Genomic DNA, 11,083 nt, shown 5'->3' with positions numbered 1-11,083 from the left:
TCCAGGAACTAACATTCTAGACTTTGTAAGCAACCTACAAAGCACCCTCCGACACTCTTTAGCCCTTGCTAAAGAAAACCTAAAGGATGCTCAGGAAGAGCAAAAGGCCTGGTATGATAAACATTCCAGAGAACGGTCCTTCAAAGTAGGAGACCAAGTCATGGTCTTAAAGGCGCTCCAGGCCCATAAAATGGAAGCGTCGTGGGAAGGACCATTCACGGTCCAGGAGCGCCTAGGAGCTGTTAACTATCTCATAGCCTCCCCCACCTCCAACATAAAGCCTAAGGTATACCATGTTAATTCTCTTAAGCCCTTTTATTCCAGAGAATTAAACGTTTGCCAGTTTACAGCCCAGGAAACAGATGACGCGGAGTGGCCTGAAGGTGTCTACTACGAAGGAAAAAAGGATGGTGGCGTGGAAGAGGTGAACCTCTCCACGACCCTTGGACGTCTGCAGCGACAGCAGATCAAGGAGCTGTGCACAAGCTTTGCACCAATTTTCTCAGCCACTCCAGGACGGACCGAACGGGCATACCACTCCATTGACACAGGTAATGCTTACCCAATTAGAACCCCACCCTACCGGGAGTCACCTCATGCCCAAACTGCTATACAAAGGGAGATCCAGGACATGCTACAGATGGGTATAATCCGCCCCTCTAACAGTGCATGGGCATCTCCAGTGGTTCTAGTTCCCAAACCAGATGGGGAAATATGCTTTTGCGTGGACTACCGTAAGCTAAATGCTGTAACTCGTCCTGACAACTATCCAATGCCACGCACAGATGAGCTATTGGAGAAACTGCCCAATTCATCTCTACTTTAGACTTAACAAAAGGGTACTGGCAAGTACCCCTAGATGAACCCGCTAAGGAAAGGTCAGCCTTCGTCACCCAGGCAGGGGTGTATGAATTCAATGTACTCCCTTTCGGGTTGCGAAATGCACCCGCCACCTTCCAAAGACTTGTAGATGGTCTCCTAGCGGGATTGGGAGAATCTGCAGTTGCCTACCTCGATGATGTGGCCATTTTTTCTGATTCATGGACAGAACATCTGGAGCACCTGGAAAAAGTCTTCGAGCGCATCCGGCAGGCAGGACTAACTGTTAAGGCTAAAAAGTGTCAAATAGGCCAAAACAGAGTGACTTACCTGGGGCACCAGGTGGGTCAAGGAACTATAAATCCCCTACAGGCCAAAGTGGATGCTATCCAAAAGTGGCTGGTTCCAAAGTCAAAGAAACAGGTCCAATCCTTCTTAGGCTTGGCCGGATATTATAGGCGATTTGTACCACACTACAGCCAAATCGCCGCCCCGCTGACAGACCTAACCAGAAAGAAACAGCCAAATGCAGTTCAGTGGACTAATGAGTGTCAAAAGGCCTTTAACCAGCTTAAGGCGACACTCATGTCTGACCCTGTGCTAAGGGCCCCAGACTTTGACAAACCGTTCCTAGTAACCACAGATGCGTCCGAGCGGGGAGTGGGAGCAGGTTTAATGCAGGAAGGACCAGATCAAGAATTCCATCCTGTCGTGTTTCTCAGCAAGAAACTGTCTGAGAGGGAAAGTCACTGGTCAATCAGCGAAAAGGAATGCTATGCCATTGTGTACGCGCTGGAAAAGCTACGCCCATATGTTTGGGGACGGCGTTTCCAACTACAAACAGACCATGCTGCGCTACAGTGGCTTCATACCGCCAAGGGAAATAACAAAAAACTTCTTCGGTGGAGTTTAGCTCTCCAAGATTTTGATTTTGAAATACAACACATTTCGGGAGCTTGTAATAAAGTGGCTGATGCACTCTCCCGGGAAAGTTTCCCAGAGTTAACTGGTTAACAATTGTTCTTGGAATGAAACTTATTGTTAGTTTTTATATAATCAGTAGTATGTCTAAAGGTACATGTGTCTTATTAACTCTGTTTTCTCCTAGAACTCCAGGAAGAAATCACAGCCAGTGTGGAACCGAACGTCCAACACTATCTGTGATTTGGGGGGCGTGTCATAACTATAAAGGGAAGGGTAACAGCTCTCCTGTGTACAGTACTATAAAATCCCTCCTGGCCAGAGACTCCAAAATCCTTTTACCTGTAAAGGGTTAAGAAGCTCGGGTAACCTGGCTGACACCTGACCCAAAGGACCAATAAGGGGACAAGATACTTTCAAATCTTGGGGGGGGGGAAAGGCTTTTGTTTGTGCTCTTTGTTTTGGTTGTTGTTCGCTCTTGGGACTGAGAGGGACCAGACATCAATCCAGGTTCTCCACATCTTTCTAAACAAGTCTCTTCTATTTCAAACTTGTAAGTAAATAGCCAGGCAAGGCGTCATAGTTTTACTTTGTTTTCTCAACTTGTAAATGTACCTTTTACTAGAGTGTTTATCTTTGTTTGCTGTACTTTGAACCTGAGACTAGAGGGGAGTCCTCTGAGCTCTTTAAGTTTGATTACCCTGTAAGTTATTTTCCATACTGATTTTACAGAGATGATTTTTACCTTTCTCTTTAATTAAAAGCCTTCTTTTTAAGAACCTGATTGATTTTTCCTTGTTTTAGATCCAAGGGGGTTGGATCTGTATTCACCAGGAGTTGGTGGGAGAAAGGAGGGGGGATGGTTAATTTCTCCTTGTCTTAAGATCCAAGGGGTTTGGATCTGTATTCACCAGGGAATTGGTGAAAGGTTTCTCAAGGCTTCCCAGGGAAGGGAATTAGCTTTGGGAATGGTGGCAGCGGACCAGATCTAAGCTGGTAGTTAAGTTTAGAAGTCTTCATGCAGGCCCCCACAGTTGTACCCTAAAGTTCAAAGTGGGGATACAGCCTTGACAGATGGTATGAAGGAGAAACCAAACAAACTGATTGTAATTAATAATATCACCTGCCTCTTAATAAGCACTTTTCATCCATTAATCTCAAAGCACTTTACAAAGGAGGTCAGTATCATAATCCCTATTTTACAGATGGGAAAACTGAGTAACAGAGAGGGAAGTGACTTGCCCAAAATCACCCAGTAGGCCTAGGACCAAGCCACAAACAGAACCCAGGTCTCATGAATCTCAGTCCAGTGTTCTATCCACTAGGCCGAGCCTTACCAACAGGCAAAAAGACATCCCTCAGAACTTTGATTGCTATTGTTAAGAATTGCCAACTCTCATGATTTTATCCCGAGTGTCACAATATTTTGAGTTTAGAACCCAGCTTCTTGACTCATATTGTTGAGAATCTCAACTGTCTTTAAAAAAAAAAAAGTTTCTAGCTCTCATTGTTGTGGAGGAAAACTTGAAAACATGAAGCAAGTGCATTCTAACGACTCAGAAACTAGAGGGCAAATCAAAGGAATCCAAACTTATTATTTTTTAAAACTTCATGATTTTTTTGGCCCAGACTCATGATTTTTTAACGCTGGGGACTGGCAATACTGCTTCTTGTTTTTATGATTCTACTTCTGAAAAAAAGTTTAAAAAATATCCTTGAACAGTCTATGGAATAGGAGGTGGTCCACAAAAAAATTCTATATTAGGACATGATCCACATTATGAAAGTATTTGAAACCCGTGTATACTGGACTTCTGGCATCCCACCATGGGATTTACTAAGCATATCCATTCTTCTAGTTTGTTTCTCTTTGTTATGGCCTATATATCTATTTTATTTGTCTTGGCCATTTTTTGCTTTATATCGGCTGCCACAATCACTAAGTTTTCCGATCAGAACTTATTTCTAACAAGCATTAACTCATGTCAGGAACCTGCTGAGAGGCGGACAGAATTCCAATTGGTAAGCTTTTTGATAAGAACATAAGAGTGACCACACTGGGTCAGACCAAAGGTCCATCTAGCCCAGTATCCTGTTCCGACAGCAGCCAATGCCGTGTGCCCCAGAGGAAATGAACAGAACAGGTAATCATCAAGTGATCCATCCCCTCTCGCCCATTCCCAGCTTCTGGAAAACAGAGGCTAGGGACACCATCCCTGCCCATCCTAGCTAATATCCATTGATGGACCTATCCTCCATGAATTTATCTAGTTCTTTTTTTGAACCCTGTTATAGTCTTGGCCTTCACAACATCCTCTGGCAAAGAGCTCCACAGACTGACTGTGCGCTGTGTAAAAAATACTTCCTTTTGTTTGTTTTAAACCTGATGCCTACTAATTTCATTTGGTGACTCCCTCCCCTAGTTCTTGAGTTATGAGGAATAAATAACACTTCCTTATTTACTTTCTCCACACTAGTCATGATTTTATAGACCTCAATCATAACCTCCCCTCCCCCCGCCATCTCTTTTCCAAGCTGAAAAGTCAGTCTTATTAATCTCTCCTCATATGGAAGCCGTTCCATACCCCTAATCATTTTTGTTGCCCTTTTCTGAACCTTTTCCAATTCCAATATATATTTTTTGAGATGGGGCAACCACATCTTCACGCAGTGTTCAAGATGTGGGCGTACCATGGATTTATATAGAGGCAATATGCTATTGTCTGTCTTATTATCTATCCCTTTCTTAATTATTCCCTACATTTTGTTCGCTTTTTTGACTGCCGAGGCAGTGAGTGGATATTTTCAGAGAACTATCCACAATGACTCCAAAATCTCTTTCTTGAGTGGTAACACCTAATTTAGACCCCATCATTTTATATACATATTTGGGATTATGTTTTCCAGTGTCCATTACTTTGCATTTATCAACATTGAATTTCATCTGCCATTGTGTTGCTCAGTCACCCAGTTTTGAGAGATCCTTTTGTAGCTCTTCGCAGTCTGTCTGGGACTTAATTATCTTGAGTAGTTTTGTATCATCTGCAAATTTTGCCACCTCACTGTTTACCCCTTTTTCCAGATAATTTAGGAATATGCTGAATAGGATTGGGCCCAGTACAGACCCCTGCGGGACACCACTATTTACCTCTCTTCATTCTGAAAACTGACCATTTATTCCTACCCTTTAACCAGATACCAATCCATGAGAGGACTTTCCCTCTTACCCCATGACAGTTCACTTTGCTTAAAAGCCTTTGGTGAGGGACCTTGTCAAAGGCTTTCTGAAAATCCAAGTACACTATATCCACTGGATCCCCCTTATCCACATGCTTGTTGAGTCCCTCTAAGAATTCTAGTAGATTGGTGAGGCATTATTTCCCTTTACAAAAACCACGTTGACTCTTCCCCAATAAATTAAGTTCATCTATGTGTCTGACAATTTTGTTCTTTAGTTTCAACCAGTTTGTCCAGTACTGAAATCAGGCTTACTGGCCTGTAATTGCCGGAATCACCTCTGAAACCCTTTTTAAAAATTGGTGTCACATTAACTATCCTCCAGTCATTTGGTACAGAAACTGATTTAAATGATAGGTTACAAACTATAGTTAGTAGTTCTGCAATTTCACATTTGAGTTCCTTCAGAACTCTTGGGTGAATACCATCTGGTCCTGGTGATTTATTACTGTTTAGTTTATCAGTTTGTTCCAAAACCTCTTCTAATGACACCTCAATCTGAGACAGTTCCTCAGATTTGTCACCTAAAAAGAATGGCTGAGGTTTGGGAATCTCCCTCACATTCTCAGCCATGAAGACCGATGCAAATAATTCATTTAGTTTCTCCTCAATGGCCTTATCATCCTTGAGTGCTCCGTTAGCATCTTGATTGTCCAGTGGCCCCACTGGTTGTTTAGCAGGCTTCTTGCTTGTGATGTAGTTAAACATTTTTTGCTATTACTTTTTTAATCTTTGGCTAGCTGTTCCTCAAATTTTTTTTGGCCTTCCTAATTATATTTTTACACTTCATTTGCCAGAGTTTATGCTCCTTTCTATTTTCCTCACTAGGATTTAACTTCCACTTTTTAAAGGATGCCTTTTTGTCTCTCACTGCTTCTTTTACTTAGCTGTTTAGCCACGGTGGCACTTTTTTGGTTCTCTTACTATGTTTTTTAATTTGGGGTATACATTTAATTGAGCCTCTATTATGGTGTCTTTAAAAAGTGTCCATGCAGCTTGCAGGGATTTCACTTTTGGCGCTGTACCCTTTAATTTCTGTTGAACTAACCCCCTCATTTTTGTGTAGTTCCCCTTTCTGAAATTAAATGCTGCTGTGGTGTTTTCTCCGCCACAGGGACATTAAATTTAATTATATTATGGTCACTATTACCAAGCAGTCCAGCTATATTCACCTCTTGGACCAGATCTTGTGCTCCACTTAGAACTAAATCAAGAACTGCCTCTCCCCTGGTGGGTTCCAGGGCTAGCTGCTCATTGATAGATTTACTCCCTTGGTAGTGCATTAGGAAATATTTCTTAAAGGACTAGTTTCTAAATCTTCAGTTAAAAGGCAAACATTTCCCGACAGAAATAGTTCCTTTTTATTTTCTACTCTCTGTGTTCCACTCTATCATGGAAAACAACAAATTTGTAAAGGATAGCACTTGTTGGTATTTATGAAGGGCTGGTTTGCTACAAACATAAACATTTAGGAAATGGCAATAGAAATGTGTCCTATTTATTTACTTTCAAATTTCAATTAACAGAAATACCATTTGTTAAATCTGAATAAAATAAATAAACCTGTTGATGATTTTGTCTCATTATATACATACTCCTGCTCTTAAGAATTTTGCTAAGGGAATGTCATTCTGGCAAAGACCATTTAAGTGACTTAGAAAGGTTAGCTGTAAACTTATGCCCCCAATGGGATGCTTTGCATCTCTTATGGAGCCAGATGGACTACTACTGAGCATGACAGAACGGCTTCTTCCCAGAGTGACTGACTTTGGGACTGACTTTGAGAATTATGGGTACAATCCCTTCATTAGAATGGGGCTACTCATGTGAGTAAAATTAAGCACATGCATAAACCTTTGCAGGATCAGTATTTTTGTGTATTGTCAGTTTAATTGTTTCCCTCATGTAGCCTAGTTCTCTAAACGTGTATGCACGAGTAGCCTGATTCATACAAGCAGTTCCACTGACTTCAATGGAACCACTCACATCTGTAAAGTTATTTGTGTAACTGTTTGTAGGATCAAACCCTTAGTAATTTTCTCTTTAAAAACATCAACAGGGGAACAAAAAAAAAAAACCTTTCAGATTTTTTTTTTTAATTTTTTTTTTAAATTCAGGGCATACTATTCAAAAGAAGCTCTAGCAAAAATTGGATTTTTTAAATTAGTTAATTAAAAAATCATGTTCGTAGTGTCCCTTTAAATATTTAAAATCTTGAACAGAAAGTAATTTCCCTTCCCCCTCAATGGAGCACCATTCCCAAAAGCTGTAAGTAGAATCTATCTTAAAGCAGAACCTAGATCCAAACATTTTCTTTTCACTTTAGTCTTCTAGGAACTTGTCAATGAAGCTGTCTTGTCATCTTTTCCAAAATAGGAAAATTATGTTAAATAAACCCAACTAACAAATAGGTCTCACCTTTTGACAGAATGAACTGTTGTAAATTGTTTCTTTTTTCTTGGGTTGGCTCCGCTGTTAATGATATTTCTTTTAGAGGTGAGGTATGAAGGTAAGCGAAAATATTTAGCTGAAATATTTTCAGTAGCAGTGTGGGTTCCTCACACAAGACTTCTGAAGAGATTTAATTTCATTACTTCAGAATACAACTTCCACTTAATGATAGGTCTCCCAATTTTAGCAGCCTCAACCATTTCCTTGCATTTTCTCAGCTACTTCAAGCGGTGGACTTTTATTTTATTTATTTTGAATTTGGCAGTCCAAATAAGATTACTAACTTTAAGGAAAATTTTGGGAAGGAAGTTGAATGCTCAGAAAAGTTTTTATATTTAACTTAGCACTTAGCATTTATATAATACTTTTCACCCATAGATCTTGACTTTAAGATGAAGATCGACGGTTTTGCACTGGGAACAGGCAGCTAGACATCAGGGAAGGATAAGTTGCTATAAAACAGTGCATAGGATGCATTGATTAGTGTCACTTTCTAAAAATGAGTGTGGGAGGAAATGACAGCTATTGGAGAGTATGTGTGAATAGAGGAACACGCCCTCCGATACCAGTGAAGGGAACATAGTCTGGCCTATGATCTCCTGGAATAAGGTGCTGTGTTCTATACATTGAAATTTGGGCCTACTAGATAAAAGGTGCCAGAATTTGCTTTAATAGACATGAACAGGATCTCCTATTAGCCATTTAGGGGAATGAGCAGCTAAACATTGCCACTTTGTTTAGGAAGTGGATTTTGTTAAAATACTGAAAAAAAAACACTGCATGGAATTTACTTAATGAACAGAAGGAGCTTATGCTCCCCTTCCTTTAGGAAAGATTGATTTATAGCACCAGCGAGGCTGGACAAATATACATTTTTTTCTGAACATAATACAGGATGCATAAAGATCACTAAAAGAAAGCAAAACAAAACAAAACCACATGATGGGGGTATGAAAATGAATTCCTGAATGCATTTTAAGTAACAAGAAAGAAGGAATGACACTTTCATGGGGAGAAATGTGGGTAGGATTTTTTGAGTTACAGGCTTTTTTTTTTGCTTTGAGTCCTTTCTTGGAGTTTATAAGGAAATAGATGTGATACAATAAAATCTGGTAATGTATAAAAGGCAACAATAGTACATCTGGAACATGGTAAATTTAGATGCATGCCAAAATTGTGTAAGCCTATCTATCACCTAATCTGTGTTTTGCTGTTATGGATTGTATATGTATGAAAACAATGAAACAACTCAGCAAAGCACTTAAACACGTCACACATTAAGTATGTAAGTCCCATTGAAATCACTGGCACTTCAGCACATGCTTAAAGTTAAGCAGATACTTAAGTTCTTTGCTGAATCAGAGCCGAAACTGTAAAAAATAAGAAAAACATATGCACATAAAGCCAGTCCATCATCTGTATTTACATGACCATGAGCTAAGATATCCAAAAGTTTATGTCTCAAAAGTGGGGCAATGTGTGTATGGGGAGGAGTGGAATCAAATTTTAATGTGGGTGTACACTGTACACACACACACACACTTTCCATGTAGTCTAGCAGTTAGGATTGCTGTTTTTCACCTAGGAAGCCCAAGTTCAACTCCTAGAAAGTGAATTACACAGGATTTCTACTTTTTGAGAGGAGTGTAGATTTTGTGGTTAAGACATGACAGGGATTCAGTTTCTAGCTTGTCACTGACTTCCTGTGTGACATTGGGCAAGTCACTTAATCTCTTATCCTCAGTTCTCCTCCACCTGTAAAAGGAGAATAATGCTTCCTTTCTCTCCCATCCTTTGTCTGTCTTATCTATAGATTGTAAGATCTTCAGGCCAGGCATTGTCTCTTACTACATGTGGGCTCAAGCCTGCAAGATGCTAAGCCCTTTGGCCCAGAAAAGCATTCAAGCATGTCAGTAGTTCCACTGACACCAGCAGACTATTCATGTCCTTAAAGTTAAGCATGTGCTTATGTGCTTTGCTGGACTCAGACTAAAGTGCTGCTGAGCACTTTGCAGTGTCAAGCATGCGTGTACAGCAACTAACATCATGGGGCTCCATCTCAGTTAGGGTCTCTAAGGACTACTGTAATACAAACTAACAACTCACACTGCCTAAATCACCGCAGTCACCAACTAAAGTCACAGTCATTATGTAGGGATAAATAAAAAAAGTACAGTACAAGAATAGTGAGCTACAGGAGTAGCTCCACTAGACCAGTTACTGGTAGTAGAGAGAACCGAGAAACACCTGAAAACATCGGATATGGGGCTAGTCGAGGACAACAGTAACATACACACAAGTCAGTTCATCCCTTCTACCATAACTAAGCATGTACACTCTTCGTGGCCACGCAGTGTATGAGCAGCCCCTGCAGTTGATGCTGGAGGCCTTGGATTCCTTTGAGGATGATTATAAGTGACGTGTGTATTTCAATCCCAGCGAGTTCACTGACAGAAATCTCCGCGCGCACTGCTGTTTGTGACACCTCACACCATACTGCAGCCATTAGCTCTGCCTCGCTCAGCACTGAGCGACGTGCACTGCTAAGCACACCCCCGAGACGTACTTGGCATAGATCCAACCTGAGGCATCTGGTACGCTGGGCACGATCCCTGCAGCTGGCACGAGGGAGCGCGTTAGCGGGGCAGGTGCCTGACACCCAGGCGCACGGCGCTGCCACGGAGGGGAGCGACGCGGCGCCGCCTCACCGCTCCCGGAGGAGAGCAGCCTCCTCCGCCTCCCGCCCTCCCTGACAAGTTTGACAGACTCGCCCCGCCAAGAGGGACCGATCCATACAAACACAAAGTCTCGCCTTCGAATAGTTCCCCACTCTGGATTGGCTCCCGCCCACCCCGCCTCATTACTCAGTTCCTATCACTCTCCGGCTCACCACAGGACATCCCGCCCACTTTCCTACCTTCTGTTGGCCAACCCTGTTGTCAATCACTAGGGCCGGAGGTCGCGCGGCATCGGCTCCCCCACCGCCATCTCGGTCTTTTCATTGGTTGCTCTTCTCCCGTCAATCATTCACGCGCATGCAGCAACGGCCACCCCAACCACCTCCCCGCCAACCTATGCCCCGCCTCTTTCCCCTCCCACCTCTGGCAAGTTCAGCGGACGCTCTAGCCCGCCGGCTTTGGGGGATTCACGGCGCGACCGGGCCGGTGCTGCCGCGGCCCCGGGGGGACACGGAGATACTCGGGAAACCGCGGTCTGAGCTGACCGGGCCGCGTGGGAGCACGATGACAGCGGAAGCGCGGGGGGCTCCCGGCGGTGGCTGAGGGGCGGGCAGGGGGAACGTGCCTCTCAGGCGAGCTCGGCCCATGACAGCGAGCTCCGCGCGCACTGGCACAGGAGAGCCCGGCTGAGGAGAGGAGGGCATAGGCGAACCCAGCTCTCGCGCTATCTCTGGCGGCTCGGGTGGCGCTCGCTGCGGGGAGAGCGTGAGCCGAGCGGATCGCTCCCGTCCCGTCCGCCGGAAAGTTTAGCGTGTGGCGGCCGTGCCCGCCCCGCGGCTCCGCCAGGGAAAGTTTCGGAAGCCGGCTCCGCAGGGAGGAAGTTACGAGCGAAGCAGGAGCTTGGGAACGCCGCGGCTCGGACTGAGGAGTCTCCCAGCGCTTGGATAAAGTAGGCTCCGTCAGCGAGCCCGGCCGGG

This window comes from Emys orbicularis, chromosome 3, assembly GCF_028017835.1.
Source record: "Emys orbicularis isolate rEmyOrb1 chromosome 3, rEmyOrb1.hap1, whole genome shotgun sequence".
In the NCBI taxonomy this organism is placed as follows: Eukaryota; Metazoa; Chordata; order Testudines; family Emydidae; genus Emys; species Emys orbicularis.
Note: the sequence above shows the minus strand (reverse complement) of the source record.